Source organism: Hevea brasiliensis, chromosome 17 (genome assembly GCF_030052815.1).
Source record: "Hevea brasiliensis isolate MT/VB/25A 57/8 chromosome 17, ASM3005281v1, whole genome shotgun sequence".
NCBI classification, from domain to species: Eukaryota; Viridiplantae; Streptophyta; class Magnoliopsida; order Malpighiales; family Euphorbiaceae; genus Hevea; species Hevea brasiliensis.
In genome coordinates, this window is record NC_079509.1 from 11394025 (window position 1) to 11417490 (window position 23466).

Sequence of the window (23466 nt, forward strand, 5' to 3'; positions counted from 1 at the left end):
CACAAATGGTTGAATTTTAAGCTGAAATTTAATGTGGGAACTACTGAAGTGGAGTATAAACACCCTGTAAATTTTTAGGAATTTCTGGGTCTATTTGCTATGTGAACTTAATTTGATCGGGTCTGCCATAAAATTTTGGTTCAGTAGGCAAACAATATCAAACAACCCCCAAAATTTACACCCAACGTCTTAAACACACGCAAATAATGCTGGTAAAGTTTCAGGCCTAATAGATAAGTCGAACTCAATGACCCAAATAATCTCTCATGCTTGATATCAAAATGAAGGAAGCAAGATGGATAGCTAGAATAATGGCTTTAGCTTGATTAACCCAAAACCCTAAGACAAACTCAACAAAACAAATTTTTAAACAAACAAGTCATACTAAACCTCAAGAGCCAATTTCGGTCAAGCATACAATGAACAAAAATGTGAATAACAGAAACACAATAAGAAGCAAAATAAGGTTTAGTAAGAAAGAACCAAATGCAAGATGAAGAAGAAGAAACAAATATGGAACTAGAGCCAAACAGCAAATATGAAAAAGGTAACAAACAAAAAGAATAAGAAGCAAATAGAGAATCTACCTTGTTTGGACGTCCCTTTGCTCTGATACCAAAACTGATGTGAACATTCAAGTAATTGGTAACTTGAAAACCCACATTCAAGGATTAAAGGAACAATATGGAAAGCACCAAATCAAGATGTATGAATTTGATTCTTTGAACCAACACAATCAGATTGCTGTGTAATTCAAAGAAAATATCAGAAATGGGATTCTTGACCTAATTCATATGGAGAATGAATAAACCAAGAATATTATGCACATTAAACCTTGCAAGATAGAAATCTCAGCAAGTTAATGAGCTTCACAAGAACAAAGGCAATAGCCAATTTACTCACTAAAGGAGCAGAAACAATCTTTCATTAATATTCAAAGAGTGTCCTCCACTCTCTCATTACACTTGTATTTATAGCCTCTTGGCTTCAAAGCTAAAGACAAAAATATCCCTACTTTAGTAACAGCTGTAAGGAGCTTTAAGTCCAAACAAAAATTAATCTATCAAAAGACTAAAAACTCCTTACAAAAAGTAAATTTAATATAGCAGCAAGTAAGGACATTTAAGTCCAAAAGAGAGGTGGTTATAACAGCAAGGAATATTCCTTGAAAAAGGTGCCAGCAGATGCATGTACATGGGTTGGATCTGGTGCATACATGTCTACAGGTTATTCCATGTAACCTAATGCTCCACATGACACCTGGTCACTTCCAAGCTTAATTTTCACCAAAATTAATCCTTTATAATTTTCTTCATGCCATTCCAGCTTATAATCATTGCTCCTTATGATTTCACAAATTAAATTTTGAAGTGATTTAGCTCTAGCTCTAGTAATTGGACCTTGGATGAAATCCTTTGGCGTAGATGTAGCTTGATTCTCATCATTCACACAGCCAGAAGAGGGTTTTCCAGTTTTTGGGTTGCGTGCGGCCAAAATAAAATTTTAATTGCGGATTCTGAAAAATTACAAAATAGTCCTCATCTGACTAATCTGATTTTTACCAATGCTTGGGATCGTGAAGTCAATAGCCCGTTGTTAAACAATGAAAATTAATTTTATTTTTCACTAATGCCTGGGATAATTAAAAAGTATCATTTTAATTTTTTACTTCTTTTTTCTCCTCTGCCAATATCTTCTTTTCTATTGACAAAGGGCATCAATGGAATTGATTGTGAGCTTATAAGCAATGCATGCTAATTCCCCAGTTTATAATGAACTTTAATTTTGACTTAATTTCAAGCAAAAAGACAGTTTTTGACTTAATCTCTTCTATGGAGTAAATGAATCAGAGAGAGTTAATCGTGAAGATATTAATCATATTATATATGTATATCGTGTAATCTATAGAAACCAGGAAGTTTCCATCTCCTATACAAGCTATAACTCGCTTGTCAGTTCAAATGTGCAAGTCCAAGAGTTGCACCTATTGACCAACCAATCGATGCATATGGTAACTTACTCTGCATAGATTCCCAAATTCATACTCTTTTCTCTACACAGCCTGGCATGTTATTAGATTTTCTTCATATGTATCCATGGTGACGGATTGCTTATCCATAGACCCTGTGGCAATTTCAGTTTCTGGCAATGAAACCATGCATCGCCTGCCTCAGCTAACGGAATCGTGTCACCCAACAACATCTTCTGTATATGCTTGACCAGAACATTAACCTTCAAGTCCTCATTGAGCTCAGATTGCAGAGTAAGTGCCTCTGGAACACAAATCCGCTGGTAGTTCTCATATGCACTAGTGTTATGATCAAGTCTTTTCGCTGGTTTTTCAAGGAATTTTTTTGTAACACCCCAAAATTTTAAATTTTATTATTTTATGAGCATTTTTGGTATTTTAATTTTATTTAAATTTTACGATTTTTTTGAGATTTTTCAGATTTTAAAAATCGGGTTCGATTTTCCGAAAATATAAACTTTGATGATTTTTAAAAATTAATTTAAAGACCACGTGGCAAAACTAAAAATATATTTGGAGTCTACGTATTTTTCTGAGTTTTCTGAAATTTTTTTCGAAATTTTTGGACCTCGTTTTCGGTCCTGAGGCAGAGTAAAAATTCAAAATTTTGTATCTTGAATCGGACCGGCCGAATCGAACCGAACCGGATCGGACCGATCGAATCGGACCGGCCTTTTCCTTTTCTTCCTTCTTCCTCCGGCGCGCATCTGACCCCTCTCAATTCTCTCTCTCTTTTCTCTCTCCTCCCTCCTCCCCTTGCCGCGCCGCCACCTCCCCTGCCTCCCCACCTCGCCGGCGCACCACCTCGGCCCTCCCCCATGGCCGGCCGCCGCCTGGAACGCCGAAAAATGGCCTCAGAAAGGACGCGCAGCGCGCGCGCGACGCCTGGACTTCCCGGCCAAAATCCGGCCACCAATCGAACCGGGTCTTGTGTCTAAACTCATCTACTCGTCGAGAGCTTTCCATAGACATCAAGAACACCGAAATCCATTGAGCGGTTTGTCCAATTTTTGCCCGAGAAATTTTAGCCCATTTTGACTTTTGGGCTAGATTTCTCACAAACCGTGAATCTCACGAGAAAACCGAGAGTACCAGAGCGCTCCATTCGTCGAGAGCTTCGCGGCGACATAAATTTCGAATTTTTTCTACACCGTTTTTCGGTGGGTCCCACGGAACTTCGCAGTGTTTTTCCGAGCATTAAATGAGCTTAGAAACTTCTGAAAAATTTATGTACTAACCCCCGTGTTGTGGGCTTCGTGTAGGTATCCTCTATTCGCGGAAATTTAACAATTGACCGGGTCTGTGAATTTTCGGCCAGACAGACCTGTTACCGGAAAAGTCTCCGAATTGGATTGAGGTTTTGGCTACCCCCCCCATTGTCAGACGTCCCGAGCGCGTCCCCGAAGTCGGAATCGGCAAAGGTAAACCCGAACCTTGCTTTTTCGTAATTTTCTAGTGCTTAAATGGGATTAAAAATCCATAAAATATTCGTGGTAGCTCAGAAAATTATGATTCTTTTTGCAATAGCCTAGTAATATTGCTAAGGACCGCGGGGCAAAGTTTTAGAATTTTTAGAGCTTGTTTAGGCAGTTTTTGCAAAAATGATCAATTATAAGGACTAAATTGAAATTTTACATATTGTGATGGATGACGGATTTGATGGGCCCAGGAGGGGCTGTGTGATGTGATTGAGTTGTAGATATATGGATTGTGAGTATAGAAGTGTGTTTCAAGCCCTTTTGCAGGTTGGGTAGGTCCTAGGTATAAGGGAGACTCTGTCGGATTTTCGGCACGACTTAGGACGTATTTGGTCTTTTTCTTTGTTTGTATTGAGTCAAATTTATTAAATGATTGTAATAAAATTGTCAGGTGAGCCGGGATAGCCTTCTTCCTCCGCCCAGCCGCCTCGATGACCAAGTCAGTCTGTGAGTAAAATATTAATTTTAATTGTAATTTCACTATTATTATATGTTCAAGCATGCCCATGCATCACTTATATGCATATATCTATGTAGATAAACTTTAGGCACGATTTATGTTGCATTCATAACTGTGAAAGTGCCATGTATGTTGCTGTGGTAATTTGGAGCAGTGTGCGTGCGTTGGCATGCGTGTGATGTGGTGTGGACTATGGATAGGACAGGTAGTCACGGCTTGAGTTCTTCGTTGGGACCCGATCCTTCGGGGGGTAGTCACGGCTTGAGTTCTTCGCTGGGACCCCCGATTTGGTTTATTAAGCGAAAGTCCGGCTTGAGTTCTTCGTTGGCACCAGGTTGGATTTAAGAGAGCTGTATAGAGGATCAGCTCCCATATATTATGATTGATACTACAGGGTGTGTGAGTGCTCCAAATTACCTTTTTGATGTTATGATGTGAAAATGTTATTGATGTCGCATTTCACTCTACAGGGTGCATTAGTTTTAGATAGTTATAGAGATTATGGTTAAAATTGATATTTTACTCTCTGAGTCGAACGCTCACTCCTGTTCAATATTTTTTTCAGGCCACAGGAGGATATTTTTTTTGAGGTTAACCTGCTTTTCTCCCTCGCAGGTCGTTTATCAATATTTGTGTAATTCTATGAATTTCTAGAATTTCTGCATGTGTTAGAAACCTTCATTTAAATTGGGCTTGTAATATAAGTTCTTATTGTGGACCTGTAAAATTATTATATGCATGTTTGATGGATTGGATGATGGAGCTGAGCTCCTATTTATCTTTATGATGATATGAGTATGTGGAGGGTGAGCTGAGCTCTCCAATGGATTGTATATTGTGTTTACAGGTCGGGTGAGTCAAAAACTCCCCGTTGAAAGGTCCACTTTATGGCCGAACTCTGTCTGGTTGGTTTCTTGAAATTGGGCCCAAATGGGCCTTAGAATTGGGTTAATGAATAGTTAGGCTTACTACGGGCCTCGGGGGCTTTAGGCTGGCCCAGGTCCTAGTGCCGGTCCGGCCCATAGGTTGGGTCGTGACAAATGTGGTATCAGAGCTTAGGCTCCAGATTCTTAGGGAATATCGTCTAAAGTGTTGGGAAGAGTCTACTAGGAGTCACATGCAGAAAATAGGGTTCACATTCGTCTTGCATTGTTATCTTTGCTTCTAGTTTCTGCTTCATATATTGTGTGTAAATATGAGTCTATAGAGCTATGTAACGTGCAGTTTTGAATTTTGTGGGCTAATGCTGCTGAATTTCAGGAAAATGCGTAGAAGCAGGAGAGCTGCCACTGCACCAGAACCAGATATGCCTGACGAGGTGTCAGCACAGGATGAGGCACCTGCCCCAAGGAGGCGGGGTAGGAGGCCTAGAGCTGCTCAAGTAGAAGAGCAGCTGCCACCAGTACAGGATCAGTCTTTTATGGCACAGGGTCCCATGGACCCCATGGCAGCTACTCTAGCTGGGTTGTAGAGAACCATCGATATGATGGCGCAGTATATGGTCCACCCTCCACAGCAGCAGCAGTCCACCGCACCAAGAGGGGAACCTTACAAACAGATAATAAATTTCAAGAAATTGGTGCCTGGTACTTACGATGTGCCAGACGATGCATATTGGTTTTTGGATTCCTACAGATAGGCAGGAACAGAATTGCAGTTGAATGATAGAAGACTAATAGAGTGTATACAGCATGTCATGGGGCCTATGCCTAGACAATGGATGAATGACTATGTGTTACCTCGGATGGAGGGTTTGTCGTGGACTCAGTTTGTGGAACTTTTCATCAATCGGTTTGTGCTAGAAAGCTTCAGAGATCAGAAGCAGTGGGCCTTTGAGGCCTTAAGACAGAATGGCAGGTCTGTAGATGAATATGCTACAGAATTTCTGGAATTGAGCAGATATGCCCCCACAGCAGTATCTACAGAAACTATGAAGGTGAAGAAATTCCTAAAGGGGCTTGACAGGAGGTATGCAAACCTGGCCATGATGTCTGATCAGTCTTTTGATGTGGTGGTTGATCGAGCCAGACAAATTGAGATTAGCTATGCTGTGGATGACAACGGAAGAGCAAAGAAAAACAGAGCAGAGGGTTCTACTGGTGTTCCCCAAATGGGTACTCCGGATAGTGGTGGCCAGAGTAATTACAGAGGAAAGAGTAGGAACAAGAAGAGTGGTTTTAGACACAAACCTCGAGGATTCAGACCAGGGTACGGATCCAGCAGTGGTCACAGTTCGGGGTACAGCAGTTCTGGGTCTGGTTCAGGATCCTCTTTGGCTCCTTGTGTACAGTGTGGAAGAGGACATTCAGGACCTTGTTTGATGGGTTCAAGAGTATGTTTCAAGTGTGGCCAACCAAGTCACTTTGCTAGGGAATGCCCCATGTTCAGTGAGCCACAGATGGGGTCACAGGGTTCTGTTGCAAATGTTCCTCGCCAGTTGTATTCGGATGCTTCCAGCATGGCAGGCAGTCAGTTCAGTGGCCAACAGGGCCGAGGACAAGGGGGACGTGGATTTGGAGGCAGATCAGGAGGTAGAAGTCAGTATCAGGGTTCTGCCACTCAGGGTAGGGGTCAAGCTCGGGTTTTCACCCTGACCCACCAGGATGCTCAAGCTTCAAATGCAGTTGTGGCAGGTATTCTTCTGGTCTGTTCCTATAAGGCTCGTGTTTTAATAGATCCGGGTGCTACGCACTCATTTGTCTCCCCTGTGTTTGCCATGAGGTTGGGTAGAAACCCTACAACCTTAGAATGTCCTTTGTCGGTAGCTACCCCGCTTAGTGACAACATAGATGTAGACATGGTTTTTCCGGGTAGCCCAGTAGTAGTGGATGGAAAGATCCTCCCAGCAGACTTGGTTCCTCTACCAGTGATTGATTTCGATGTAATCTTGGGGATGGATTGGTTGCCAACTCATTATGCCAGCTTAGACTGCAGGAACAAAAAGGTGTATTTCCACATACCTGGTGTGGAAGAGTTTAGCTTTGATGGTGACAGGAGCGTGGCTCCATATAATTTGGTGTCAGCAATTAGTGCTAGAAAAATGTTGAGGCGTGGATGCCAAGGGTATTTGGCATTGGTGAGAGATACATCTGTAGAAGGTGTCAACATGGAAAATGTTTCTGTTGTCAGAGAATTCATGGATGTCTTCCCTGAAGAGCTTCCAGGGTTGCCACCAGAAAGGGGAATAGAGTTCTGCATTGATGTTGTTCCGGGTACAAACCCCATATCAATGCCACCTTACAGGATGGCCCCAGCAGAATTGAAAGAGTTAAAGGAGCAACTACAGGAGCTGTTGGACAAAGGTTTCATACGTCCGAGCACTTCACCCTGGGGTGCTCCTGTTCTATTTGTGAGAAAGAAGGATGGGTCATTGAGGTTGTGCATTGACTATAGACAGCTAAACAAGGTGACTGTGAAGAACAAGTATCCACTTCCTCGGATCGACGATCTGTTTGATCAGCTCCAAGGGGCTAGATTCTTTTCCAAGATAGACCTGTGATCAGGCTACCATCAGTTGAGAATCAGGAATGAGGACGTGTCCAAAACGGCATTCAGGACAAGATATGGTCATTATGAGTTCTTGGTGATGTCTTTTGGACTCACTAATGCACCAACAGCCTTCATGGACTTGATGAACAGGGTGTTTAAGCCATTTTTGGATCGTTTTGTCATCGTATTCATAGATGACATTTTGGTATACTCTCAGACCGAGGAAGAGCACGTGTGGCACTTGAGAATGGTGTTGCAGACTTTGAGGGAGCACCAGCTATATGCCAAATTTTCAAAATGTGAATTTTGGCTAGAAAGCATCTCATTCTTGGGACACGTGGTTTCAAGTGAAGGTATTCAAGTGGATCCCAAGAAAATTGAAGCTGTAACTGATTGGCTTAGGCCTACAACAGTCACTGAGGTGCGAAGTTTTCTGGGTTTAGCTGGCTACTATAGGCGTTTTGTGCAAGATTTTTCTAGGATAGCAGCTCCCTTAACTAAGTTAACTCGGAAGAATGTTCCATTCATTTGGACAGATGACTGTGAGAAGAGCTTCCAGAAGCTTAAGGAGTGTCTAACCACCGCCCCTGTGTTGACACTACCTATGAGTGATGAAGGATACACCATGTATTGTGACGCCTCCAGAGTTGGCCTAGGGTGTGTTTTGATGCAGAATGGAAAAGTAGTGGCTTATGCTTCAAGACAGTTGAAGAAGCATGAGCAGAACTACCCCACCCATGACTTGGAAATGGCGGCTGTAATCTTTGCACTAAAAATCTGGAGACACTACCTGTATGGTGAAGTGTGCGAGATATACACCAACCACAAGAGTTTGAAGTACATCTTCCAATAGAGAGATTTAAACTTGAGACAGAGGAGATGGATGGAGCTTCTGAAAAACTATGATTGCACCATCCAGTACCACCCTGGGAAGGCCAATGTAGTAGCAGATGCTTTGAGCAGAAAATCTTCTGGTAGTTTGGCGCACATTTCAGCAGAGAAGAGACCATTGATTCAGGAGGTACATGAGTTGATGGATCAAGGTTTAATCCTAGATCTTTTAGATGAGGGGGTATTGTTGGCTCATTTTTGGTGAGGCGGACTTGAGGGACAGAGTTAGAGTTTCCCAGCACAGAGACCAACAATTGATGAAGATCATAGAAAGAGTACAGCAAGGTGAAGGTGGTGAGTTTGGATTTGCCAATGATGGCGCCCTAGTGCATGGTTCTAAGATATGTATGCCCGATGTGGACAATCTCAGAAATGAAATCATGCAAGAGGCACACTATACACTGTACAATGTCCACCCAGGCTCCACCAAGATGTACCATGATGTGAAAGATAGTTATTGGTGGAATGGCATGAAGAGAGACATAGCAGACTTTGTGTCCAAGTGCTTGACTTGTCAGAAGGTGAAGTTTGAACACCAGAGACCGTCGGGGAAGCTGCAAGAGCTCCCTATCCCAGAATGGAAGTGGGAAATGATCACTATGGATTTTGTGACTGGGTTGCCTCGTACCACGCGAGGATATGATTCGATATGGGTAATTGTGGACCGTCTAACCAAATCAGCTCACTTCTTGCCTGTGAAGACTACATATTCTGTGGCACAGTACGCCCGACTCTACATTCGAGAGATAGTCAGATTGCATGGGGTTCCAGCTTCCATAATATCGGCGAGAGGGCTGATTCACTTCTCGGTTTTGGAGAAAGTTACAGGAGGCACTTGGCACACAGTTGAACTTTAGTACGGCTTTCCACCCTCAGACAGACGGACAGTCCGAAAGGACAATCCAAACACTAGAAGACATGCTTCGCATGAGTGTTTTGGATTTTGGAGGTCAATGGGATGATCAGCTAGCTTTGGTGGAGTTTGCCTATAATAACAGTTACCATTCCAGCATAGGGTGAAGGAACGGAAGCGTGAAAAACACAAGTTTATACCATTGAATTCAAAAATTTTCACATAGGGTCACATGCATCATGCAAGATTTATTTTTATCTATTTGATTTCAATGATAAACAACATATTAAAACTCTTTTAATATGTTTTTGGATCTGTATTTGCCATTTAAGATTTTAAAATTAATCAGATTAATTTTAGAACCCTAGATTAAATCAAGAACGATTACACTAACCTCTTGATGCAATCGCAAATGTGTTCTGCGCTTTGAGATTCGTCTTCAGGACACCAGATGTTGTCCCTCTAGCTTGTCCCCACCAAGAACACCTATGGCAGCCCTTGAACAGCTTCTAAAGCCTTTTCTATTAATTAGAAATTCAAGTTCTGCCTTCTAAGAGATTAGAGATGTAAACAGGACACTAGAAACAATTCCTAGTGTTCTTAATTCAAGAGATTGATGGCTAATCTCTTTGAATTGATAAGAGATAAAGAAGAAGAGATAAAAACCCTCAAAGTGGCGTGACAAAGGAGTGTGGCTGCTGGTTGTGTTTTATTTTTCTCATAACAACACTTATATAGCTAGGTTAATACATTAAACCCTTGCCACATGTCACCCTTTGATTAGCTCTAGGTTTAAGTGACCCAATCACATTGTGCCAAGTGTCAAACCTATATTTAATCTTGATTTTAATCATCTTACATGATTAAAAAACATTTGGCAAGCTTATGTGTAATCCCATGTGTCACCATCTCATGGTGCCACGTGTCACACTGTGAAATGACCAAAATGCCCCTGTGTCTTAATTTTGAGTTCTCAACCCAAAATAATTATTTTTCTTCTTCTAATTAATTTATATCAAATATAAATTAATTAATTAATCTCTATTAATTAATTTCTCATTAATTAAATTCATATTTAAACACTTTAAATATAAATTTAACTTATATTATACATCCAATAATCTAGATTTGGTTTCAAGTCATGCTAGGGACTTTGCAATTTAATTGCAAACCAAACCTATTTAATTAATCAATTAAACTCTTTAATTAATTAATTAAATCATATTTAAATAGGTGATAACTTGTGTATGTGTGTGACTTACTAGGCTCATCACTAATTGGCAATGAGACATGATATCAACTCTTAATATCATCAGAACTCTTTCTTACCATAAATGATTTCTCTAAATCATTTTATGAACCTCATAGACCATGGTTAATACCTAGCATAGCATGCCATGGCCACCCAATTAGTAATAAGGTTTACCTTAAATGAACCTATAATCATATGTTACCATGCACTAGAATCTCTCTGTTACAAAATCTCAACTCAAGCTGGAGTCATGGTTTATGTCAAACTCCATTTGCTATGAATATTATGTTCTCTTTTAATTCCAGTTCTTGATTAAAAAGATTTTCTCATCAGAAACTCTTTTCTGAATAAACCTATCTGTCCTGGCCAGGAACTTGAAACATCAAGAACAATTAAATGAACATAGGATTTTATCTCTATTTACTTAGAGGAACAGATTCCATCTTGATCAACACCTACCTCCATATATAACTAGTAGGAGCCAACAGATGCCCATATACCCATGCACAGTACAAGTATGAAAGCAGTATCAAACTCAAACTACCTATATACAAGATAATCGTGCTATCTCAGTCTAAAGATTATATGCCTCGATATGATTTATGACAAAACATTGACAAGAGTAAACTCCATGTGCTTGTCATAAGTGTCACCGGTTCGCCTACTTATCATTTATAAGTGCCTATCATGTTTGTTATATGGCATGAGACTCACCATTTCATCTTATTTATATCTCATATAAATAACTTGGGAACAAACATGAATACAATCTTTCTGGATAAGTCATGTCCTTATTATGAAGTATCCTCGATTGTGAACCTATTTATGATACTTTGTGCTAGAAATATTGTCACTCATATTCTTAACAACTTAAGAATAATATTTCTAACAAAATATCAATGGACCTTTTCTATTACACATAAATATATTATGTAAACGAAAAAGTGGAAATGCCTTTTATTAATAAAAATATGTACAAGATACATACTAAATGATATGCTCTAGGGCATACTACTAACAATCTCCCACTAGCACTAGAGCCATTCATTACAATACCTTAGACCCATCTTCTCAAGATGTCGGTCTAACTGAGTCTGTGACATAGGCTTAGTGAATGGATCAGCTGGATTTTTTCATTTGATGTTATTTTTTCTGCATGGCTATATCGCCTTGCCCAACTATATCTCTGATAATGTGGTAGTGCCTTTCTATGTGTTTGGATTTTGGGTGAGACCTTAGTTCCTTAGCTCAGTATGATCGCTCCATTGTTGTCATAGTGTAGTGGAACTGCTTGACTCAATGGAAGGAACTCTTGTAAGTTACATCACGAACTTCTTTATCCAAATAGCTTCCTTTGCAAAGATCTCGATGCAACAATATACTCACCTCTGTAGTGGAATCTGCGATCGTGCTCTGTTTGGAACTCTTCCAACCGATCGCACCTCCATTACAAATGAACACATATCCAGAGGTAGACTTTCTATCATCGATATCGATTGGAAATCGAGAATCGGTATAACCATCCAATTACAAGTCTCCACCTCCATAAATCAAGAATAAATCCTTAGTTCTTCTCAAGTACTTAAGGATATTCTTGTGACTATCGATGTTCCAAACCTGGATTGGATTGATACCGCTAGTCAAACTAACAAAGATATGCGATATCCACCTAGTACACAACATTGCATACATTAAACTTCCAATAGCCAAGCATATGGAATCTGGCCATCTTATCTCTTTCTTCAGGTGTCTTTGGAGACATCTCTTTAGAAAGATGGATACCATGTCTCACTGGTAACAATCCTCTCTTGGAATCAAGCATGTTAAACCTCTTTAACACCTTTTCCAAGTATAGACTTTGGGATAAACAATTATTCTTTTCGCTCTATCTCTATAGATGCGAATCCCAAGAATATAGGTTGCCTCCCCTAAGTCTTTCATGGAGAATGTATTTGACAACCATACCTTTATAGTCGTCAACATACCTGTGTCATTACCCATCAACAGTATGTCATCCACATATAAGATAAGGAAAGTGATAGCACTGTCACTAACCTTCTTATATACACATGGCTCATCCTCATTTTTTGATAAAACCAAAGGATTTAATGGCTTCATCAAAACGAATGTTCCAACTCCTCGAAGCTTGTTTCAACCCATAAATGGATCGCTTTAGCTTGCATACCTTGGAACCATCTTGGGATTCAAATCCCTTAGGTTATTCCATGAAAATGTTTTCTTCAATGTATCCATTGAGAAAAGCTGTTTTGACATCCATCTGCCAAATCTCATAATCATAGTATGCAGCTATTGCTAATAAAATCCAAATTGATTTAAGCATGGCAACAGGCGAGAAAGTCTCCTCATAGTCGATTCCTTGCCTTTGGCGAAACCCTTTCGCTACTAGCCTTGCCTTATAGGTCTCTACCTTTCCATCAGAACCAATTTTCTTCTTGAAAACCCATTTGTTCCCTATAGGTATAATACCTTCAGGTGGGTCAACAAGATCCCAAACTTGATTCTTATACATGGAATCAATCTCGGATTTCATAGCATCAATCCATTTTGAAGAGTCTATATCTGATATAGCTTCTTCATAGGTAAGTGGATCATCTCCATGATCTACTTCTTCATGAGTAGACAACTCTTGTTCTTCTTCATGAAGAAAACCATATCTCACTGGTGGGTGAGATACCCTGGTTGTTCTACGAGGAACAGCTGTAGATGTTTCATTAATGGGTATTGGTTGACTAGATGGATCTATATCCATCTGATCTGTTGGTTGGTCAGAATTCTCCAATTCTAACTCTATTTGCCTTCCTTTGCCTCCTTCTTGAACAAACCGTTGTTCAAGAAATGTGGCATCTCTACTTATAACAACCTTTTGTGAATTAGGCAAATAAAATAATATCCAAAACTATCTTTTGGATATCCAACAAATCGACCTTTTTCTGATCTGGTCTCCAATTTATCAGTGTTCAGCTTTTTGATATAAGCTGGACAACCCCAAATCTTAACATGCTTAAGACTTGGTTTTCTTCCATGCCATATCTCATAAGGTGTGGAAGAAACTGATTTTGATGGAATCCTATTCAGAATATACAAAGCTGATTCTAATGCAAATCTCCAAAAGGAGATTGACATATCAGTATAGCTCATCATACTACGTACCATATCCAATAGGGTACGATTTCTCCTTTCAGATACACCATTCAGCTGTGGTGTTCCTAGAGGAGTCAGCTGAGAAACAATGCCATGCTCTCTCAAGTATTCATCAAATTTAGTACTCAAATATTCACCTCCACGATCTGATCGAAGAGCTTTAATACTCTTTCCTGTTTGATTTTCTACTTCAGATTTAAATTCTTTGAACTTTTCAAAGGATTCATGTTTATATTTCATCAAATACAAATACCCAAATCTTGATTTATCATCAGTAAAGGTAATAAAATAATGAAAACCCCCTCTAGCCATTTCTTTAAATGGATCACATACATCACTATGTATTAGCTCCAAAATATTTTCAGCTCTTAGCCCTTGTCCAACAAAGGGTGATCTAGTCATTTTACCCTGAAGGCAAGATTCACAAGTTGGAGTAGGCTCAGAGCCCAATGAGGATAGAATCCCCATTTTCTCCAGTTTTGCAATCCTATCTTCTGCAACATGACATAACCTTAAGTGGCAAATATATTTTGAACTTGAGTTTGTTTTCACCAAGGCATTGCATTCATTTAGATTGCTATACTCTGGCCAGTGGAAACACTTTCTTACTGACAATGGAAACACTTTCCTGTTGGCTATGGAAACACTTTCCTGTTGGCAGTGGAAACACTTTCCTTTGCCTTTGTCAGCTTTGGTCTTCCTTTTCTGTTTAGCTATTTTCTTAGAAGGACCAGGAATCTGAGGTTTCTTTTTCTTATTGCCCTTCTTCTTGTTGGACTTTCCAGCAGAAGAAGATGCAATCAAAGCTACCTCTTTTCCTTTATTGCCCGGCATATTCTTTTGGGCAATAACCAGCATGTTGAGTAAACCAGCTAAGGTGCATTCCTGTTTAGTCATATGGAAATTTGTCACAAAATTCCCAAAAGACTCAGGAAGGGACTGAAGGATCAAATCCGTCTGTAGTTGGAAATCCATGTTGAAGTCAAGATGTTCCAACTGCTCAATCAGCCGAATCATCTTGTGGACATGATCCCCAACATTCTGTCCCTCAGACATCCTCATACGGAATAGCTGTCTAGATATCTCATACCTAGCATTCCTGCTGTGCTCACCATACAACTCTTGTAGGTGAAGGAGGATCTCACTCGCACTCTGCATGTTCTCATGTTGCTTCTGTAACTCATTACTCATGGAAGCAAGCATGTAACACTTAGCTCTCATATCATGCTCCTTCCACTTGTCCAAAGTTTCATGTTCCTCATGTGTGGCCTCTGGAGGTAAGGGACCAGGAACATTTGAATCTAGAACATATCCTATATGTTCAAGGTTCAGGACAAGTTTCAAATTTCTTAGCCAATCGCATGATTAGGTCCTGTCAACCTATTGTGATCAAGTATGCTTGCAACGATATTGGATGGTGGTGGTTGTTTTGTGCTCATTTTTATCAGAAAATTAACTGCAGAAAATAACCAGATTAATTAGTAAATGTATCATGTAATTAACCAAAATGATTATGGTCTTTTAATCAAATTGGTCCTCCACTAACTTAGCCAATCCTACACTTCCAAAGTAGAAAACGGAAATCCTAGTTGGATGGATTTCTAGTGGGTGATTGAATTCTTATAATTCTATTGATCATCCTCAGGTACATCCATTATTGGAATTACAATAAACTATAAGTGAGCAACTCTTTGCTCATCACATCTCATGTGAGGTTCAATCCTTTACCTAGCCCCTAATGCTCAAAATCTCAGGTACATCCATTATTGACTTATCTTGCATTAGTTAAGTTGATCCCATTGAGCCAGTAATTATGCAAATAATTTTAATGTCCTCAGGTACATCCAATATTGGCCACTAAACCATTTACATATTTACAACATCTCATGCTTAACAATTATTCTTAAGAAAATCTCTTAAATAAATTGCATCTTATGCAACTATTTAAAATTTCTTAAAATAATTGCCCCAATGGAGGGCCTATGTTATAATTACTTTAATTATAGCATTTCCAACTTAATCATTTGTTTGGAAGATTTTATGGTCATTCTATTTACTATTAAGGTCTCACTTTGCACATTATCCATTTAGCATGCATATATCATATAATTGCATACATTCCCGTACATCTCATGCATTCATGGATAAGCAGTAAATATGGTATGATCATGGATTTTCTAAGGGATTCAATTCTGAGCCACCAAGAATTGAATCAGGGCATTCCTAGGTGCATTTCATTCATTCATTTTACAAGAGTTGCTGAAGGAGTACATAATCAACACTTGATCTTGAATTCCTCCCACTGGTCCCACCAATGCTCTTGACCTCCTTGAAATTCTTGCAATCCAATATTACATAGTAATCCTTGGCATACCAAGGCGAATTTACAAGAACTTAAATAAATGAAATTACAACCCAAAAATTATTACAAACTTAATAATACATGCTCAAAATAAATTAAAATAAATTAATTAATTTACAATCCCAAAGAAACATAAAAGAAATAAATCCAATCACATTGGTCTTTTATAGTCCATGATCATCCATCATGCATATCACTATTTAACAATTAAATAAAACATACATACTTAAATTAAATTGAATATCTCATATTCAACTTAAAAATACAGATTTGAATATGATTCAAATAAATTTAAAAATTCAGATTTGAATCTCATTCAAACAAATTTAAAAATTCAGATTTGAATCACATTCAAACAACTTCAAAAATTCAGATTTGAATCACATTCAAACATTTTTAAAAAAATCAGATTTGAATCACATTCAAACATTTTTTAAAAAATCAGATCTGAATTTTATTCAATCAATTTTAAAAAATCAGATTTAAATATGATTCAAACAACTTTAAAAATTCAGATTTGAATCACATTCAAACAACTTTTAAAATTCAGATTTGAATCACATTCAAACAATTTTTAAAATTCTGATTTGAATCATAATTTAATTGTGTGATAAAAACTACTAATTAAACACTTTAATTAGTCAAAGAATAGGCCTTAGATCATACAACAATTGCAGAATTAAAAGCAAAACCTTAAACCACCCATGGAAGCCAAACCATGCGCACCATTGATGGTGTTTTTTTTAAGTATGCCGCCAACTTGCTTTGCAACCAGCAATGAACTTTTGATCTCATGATCAAACACACAATTAAATCATATAATCAACAATCTAAATGGCAAATATAGTGGCTATGATACCAATTGAAGGAACGGAAGCGTGAAAAACACAAGTTTATACCATTGAATTCAAAAATTTTCACCTAGGGTCACATGCATCATGCAAGATTTATTTTTATCTATTTGATTTCAATGATAAACAACATATTAAAACTCTTTTAATATGTTTTTGGATCTGTATTTGCCATTTAAGATTTTTAAATTAATCAGATTAATTTTAGAACCCTAGATTAAATCAAGAACGATTACATTAACCTCTTGATGCACTGCAGCGTGTCTGCGCCTTTGAGATTCGTCTTCAGGACACCAGATGTTGTCCCTCTAGCTTGTCCACACCAAGAACACCTATGGCAGCCCTTGAACAGCTTCTAAAGCCTTTTCTATTAATTAGAAATTCAAGTTCTGCCTTCTAAGAGATTAGAGATGTAAACAGGACACTAGAAACAATTCCTAGTGTTCTTAATTCAAGAGATTGATGGCTAATCTCTTTGAATTGATAAAAGATGAAGAAGAAGAGATAAAAACCTCAAAGTGGCGTGACAAAGGAGTGTGGCTGCTGGTTGTGTTTTATTTTTCTCATAACAACACTTATATAGCTAGGTTAACACATTAAACCCTTGCCACATGTCACCCTTTGATTAGCTCTAGGTTTAAGTGACCCAATCACATTGTGCTAAGTGTCAAACCTATATTTAATCTTGATTTTAATCATCTTACATGATTAAAAAACATTTGGCAAGCTTATGTGTAATCTCATGTGTCACCATCTCATGGTGCCACGTGTCACACTGTGAAATGACCAAAATGCCCCTGTGTCTTAATTTTGAGTTCTCAACCCAAAATAATTATTTTTCTTCTTCTAATTAATTTATATCAAATATAAATTAATTAATTAATCTCTATTAATTAATTTCTCATTAATTAAATTCATATTTAAACACTTTAAATATAAATTTAACTTATATTATACATCCAATAATCTAGATTTGGTTTCAAGTCATGCTAGGGACTTTGCAATTTAATTGCAAACCAAACCTATTTAATTAATCAATTAAACTCTTTGATTAATTAATTAAATCATATTTAAATAGGTGATAACTTGTGTATGTGTGTGACTTACTAGGCTCATCACTAATTGGCAATGAGACATGATATCAACTCTTAATATCATCAGAACTCTTTCTTACCATGAATGATTTCTCTAAATCATTTTATGAACCTCATAGACCATGGTTAATACCTAGCATAGCATGCCATGGCCACCCAATTAGTAATAAGGTTTACCTTAAATGAACCTATAATCATATGTTACCATGCACTAGAATCTCTCTGTTACAAAATCTCAACTCAAGCTGGAGTCATGGTTTATGTCAAACTCCATTTGCTATGAATATTATGTTCTCTTTTGATTCCAGTTCTTGATTAAAAAGATTTTCTCATCAGAAACTCTTTTCTGAATAAACCTATCTGTCTGGCAGGAACTTGAAACATCAAGAACAATTAAATGAACATAGGATTTTATCTCTATTTACTTAGAGGAACAGATTCCATCTTGATCAACACCTACCTCCATATATAACTAGTAGGAGCCAACAGATGCCCATATACCCATACACAGTACAAGTATGAAAGCAGTATCAAACTCAAACTACCTATATACAAGATAACTGTGCTATCTCAGGTCTAAAGATTATATGCACTGATATGATTTATGACAAAACATTGATAAGAGTAAACTCCATGTGCTTGTCATAAGTGTCACTGGTTCGGCCTACTTATCATTTATAAGTGCCTATCATGTTTGTTATATGGCATGAGACTCACCATTCCATCTTATTTATATCTCATATAAATAACTTGGGAACAAACATGAATACAATCTTTCTGGATAAGTCATGTCCTTATTATAAAGTATCCTCGATTGTGAACCTATTTATGATACTTTGTGCTAGAAATATTGTCACTCATATTCTTAACAACTTAAGAATAATATTTCTAACAAAATATCAATGGACCTTTTCTATTACACATAAATATATTATGTAAACGGAAAAGTGGAAATGCCTTTTATTAATAAAAATATGTACAAGATACATACTAAATGATATGCTCTAGGGCATACTACTAACATAGGGATGGCACCCTATGAGGCACTATATGGAAGAAAGTGTAGGTCTCCTCTGTGTTGGACGGAAATGGGGGAAGCGAAGGTGCATGAAGTAGACCTAGTGCAGTACACATCAGAGATGGTTCCTTTAATCAGGGAACGATTGAAAACAGCTTTCAGTAGGCAGAAGAGTTATGCAGACCCCAGACGGAGGGATGTGGAGTTTGCAGTAGGCGACTATGTATTCCTGAAGGTTTCTCCGATGAAGAGAGTCATGAGATTTGGAAAGAAGGGCAAGTTGGCACCTCGGTATATCGGAACTTTTGAGGTTACTGATAGAGTTAGAGCAGTTGCCTACCGGTTGGAGCTACCACCCAACCTTTCTCACGTTCATCTTGTGTTTCACATCTCCATGCTCAGGAAATACATTCCAGATCCTTCTCATGTGCTACAGCCGGATGTAATAGAGCTAAAAGAGAACTTGACGTTTGAGGAGCAACCTGTAGCCATAGTGGACTACCAAGTGAGACAGCTGAGATCAAAACAGATCCCTATGGTTAAGGTTTTGTGGAGGAGCCATTTAGTGGAAGAGTGCACCTGGGAGTCAGAACGGGACATGCGTAGCAAGTACCCTTATCTGTTCAATGTGTAATCCTGTACTTTATTCTGCCTTGTGTAAAATTCGAGAACGAATTTTCTGTAAGGGGAGAAGAATGTAACACCCCAAAATTTTAAATTTTATTATTTTATGAGCATTTTTGGTATTTTAATTTTATTTAAATTTTAGGAAATTTTTTTGAGATTTTTCGGATTTTAAAAATCGGGTTCGATTTTCCGAAAATATAAACTTTGATGATTTTTAAAAATTAATTTAAAGACCACGTGGCAAAACTAAAAATATATTTGGAGTCTACGTATTTTTCTGAGTTTTCTGAAATTTTTTTCGAAATTTTTGGACCTCGTTTTCGGTCCCGATGCAGAGTAAAAATTCAAAATTTTATATCTTGAATCGGACCGGCCGAATCGAACGTGATCGGATCTGACCGGTCGAATCGGACCGGCCTTTTCTTTTTCTTCCTTCTTCCTCCCGCGCGCGTCTGACCCCTCTCCCTTCTCTCTCTCATTTCTCTCTCCTCCCTCCTCCCCTTGCCGCGCCGCCACCTCCCCTGCCTCCCCACCTCGCCGGCGCACCACCTCGGCCCTCCCCCACGGCCGGCCGCCGCCTGGAACGCCGGAAAACGCCCTCAGAAAGGACGCGCAGCGCGCGCACGACGCCTGGACTTCCCGGCCAAAATTCGGCCGATCCGGCCACCAATTGTGTCTAAACTCATCTACTCGTAGAGAGCTTTCCATAGACACCAAGAACACCGAAATTCATCGAGCGGTTTGTCCAATTTTTGCCCGAGAAGTTTTAGCATATTTTGACTTTTGGGCTAGATTTCTCACAAACCGTGAATCTCACGAGAAAACCGAGAGTACCAGAGCGCTCCATTCGTCGAGAGCTTCGCGGCGACATAAATTTTGAATTTTTTCGACACCGTTTTTCGATGGGTCCCACGGAACTTCGTAGTGTTTTTCCGAGCATTAAATGAGCTTAGAAAATTCTAAAAAATTTATGTACTAACTCCCGTGTTGTGGGCTTCGTGTAGGTATCCTCAATTCGCGGAAATTGGCGATTGGGGCCGTGAATTTCCTACGCATGCACTGCAGGAAAAGTCTTCGAATTGGATCGAGGTTTTGGCTATCCCCATTGTCGACGCCCCAGCGCATCCTCAAGTCGAATCGCAAAGGTAAACCCGAACCTTGCTTTTTCGTAATTTTCTAGTGCTTAAATAGGATTAAAAATTCATAAAATATTCGTGGTAGCTCAGAAAATTATGATTCTTTTTGCAATAGCCTAGTAATATTGCTAAGGACCGCGGGGAAAAGTTTTAGAATTTTTAGAGCTTGTTTAGGCAGTTTTTGCAAAAATAATCAATTATAAGGACTAAATTGAAATTTTACATATTGTGATGGATGACGGATTTGATGGGCCCAGGAGGGGCTGTGTGATGTGATTGAGTTGTGGATATATGGATTGTGAGTATAGAAGTGTGTTTTAAGCCCTTTTGCAGGTTGGGTAAGTCCTAGGTATAGGGGAGACTCACGGATTTTCTACGACTTAGACGATTTGGTCTTTTTCTTTATTTGTATTGAGTCAAATTTATTAAATAATTGTAATAAAATTGTCAGGTGAGCTGGGACAGCCTTCTTCCTCCACCCAGCCACCTCAGTGACCACCGTCAAGTCTGTGAGTAAAATATTAATTTTAATTGTAATTTCACTATTATTATATGTTCAAGCATGCCCATGCATCACTTATATGCATATATCTATGTAGATAAACTTTAGGCACAATTTATGTTGCATTCATAACTGTGAAAGTGCAATGTATGTTGTTGTGGTAATTTGGAGCAGTGTGCGTGCGTTGGCGTGCGTGTGATGTGGTGTGGACTATGGATAGGACGGGTAGTCACGGCTTGAGTTCTTCGCTGGGACCCGATCCTTCGGGGGGTAGTCACGGCTTGAGTTCTTCGCTGGGACCCCCGATTTGGTTTATTAAGCGAAAGTCCGGCTTGAGTTCTTCGCTGGCACCAGGTTGGATTTAAGAGAGTCAGATAGGATCACCCCATATATTATGATTGATACTACAGGGTGTGTGAGTACTCCAAATTACCTTTTTGATATTATGATGTGAAAATGTTGTTGATGTCGCATTTCACTTTACAGGGTGCATTAGTTTTAGATAGTTATAGAGATTATGGTTAAAATTGATATTTTACTCTTTGAGTCGAACGCTCACTCCTGTTCAATATTTTTTTCAGGCCACAGGAGGATATTTTTTTTTCTCCCTCGCAGGTCGTTTATCAATATTTGTGTAATTCTATGAATTTCTAGAATTTCCGCATGTGTTAGAAACCTTCATTTAAATTGGGCTTGTAATATAAGTTCTTATTGTGGACCTATAAAATTATTATATGCATGTTTGATGGATTGGATGAGGGAGCTGAGCTCCCATTTATCTTTATGATGATATGAGTATGTGGAGGGTGAGCTGAGCTCCCCAATGGATTGTATATTGTGTTTACAGGTTGGGTGAGTCAAAAACTCCCCGTTGAAAGGTCCACTTTATGGCCGGACTCTGTCTGGTTGGTTTCTTGAAATTGGGCCCAAATGGGCCTTAGAATTGAGTTAATGAATAGTTAGGCTTACTACGGGCCTCGGGGGCTTTAGGCTGGCCCAGGTCATTGTGCCGGTCGTGACATTTTTCAACTGTACGCGCCAAAGTACAGGCATGTTCGGAATTGTTACTCGTTCAGGTTCTGCAATAATAGCCTTCTTCTTATTGAATATCAATGAATGGCCAACACAGATCAAATCATAAAAACTTGGTCCTGGAAAGAGCGAAGCATCAGCGGTTTCCACAATCTCAGCACTGTAAAGAGTGCTTGCTGCTCCCCACTAAGTCCCATGAAGCGAGGGAAGTTCTCTGACACAAGGCCTTTTGCAACTAGCATGACTGCAAATGCATAACCACAAGAACCTGCTAACTCTACAAAGGCATTGCAGGCTTTAGCAACAAGGAGTCTTGGTCTAGCCACTAGAATAGGCTTCTGCCTCAATCAGGATTTCTGCAACTGCCTCCACTGCTACTTCCAAGGCCATGTAGTTACTCATCCTGAAAACAAGAAAAGAAGAGGAGTATAAAACAAATTATACATTTAGAGATCAATATTTCTGAATTATAATCTTACATCGAAGAGAAGATGAGTGTAATAGGATCCTGAACGAAAGTGGGATGAGGCATGGCCACCAAATAACAGCTAATGCTGATATAAACAGGCTTGCTTTCTTCTAAACATATTGTCATTGCTCTATCAATCTGTTCTTGGGCTAGGTCCAAACATTGATAATGGCATGCAATAAAACGAGTACAGAACGTTAGCTTCCAACCATAATGAGATACGCTCTAATTTTTACTGAAACCTGACAAGTAAGATCGTGGAGTGATACAACGCAAGGCACACCGCACACATATCCCACAAACCCTTTTTTTTTTTTTAATCAGATCCCACACGTATCCCACAAACCATGAATAGTGTTGATTTCTTAACTTGTAGTAATTTCCTCATTCTGTGTCTAATTTTATTGTGAGAAGTGAAATCCACCAAGATTTATAACTACAATCTCAATCTTTTTATAGGCAGTTGAATTAAATGCCTCAGAGATGAAAGTGGGAGATACTCCAGACAGTAGCTGGTTTATTCTTTTTTTCTATGTAGGATCCAAAATATCTATCTTATTAGATATGATACTCTATGCTTCCAAATTTTTTTATTATTTGTAATTTTTTTTAATTTAAAATAGTTTTGATAATAAAAAATTTATTTTTTTTAACCTTTTACTACTGTAGCAAATTATTTAATTTTTAAAAATTTTAGCTTGATCGTAAATAGTTATTATTTTTAGTAAGCGGTAAATTTTGAAATAAATCGACAATTAAAA

General features: G+C 38.6%; 1 pseudogene; it reads right to left on the bottom strand.

Moving 5' to 3' along the window:
* Nucleotides 1–1846: 1846 nt before the first annotated feature.
* LOC131175241 (pyruvate decarboxylase 1-like) lies at nt 1847–22997 on the bottom strand (annotated as a pseudogene).
* Nucleotides 22998–23466: the final 469 nt, after the last annotated feature.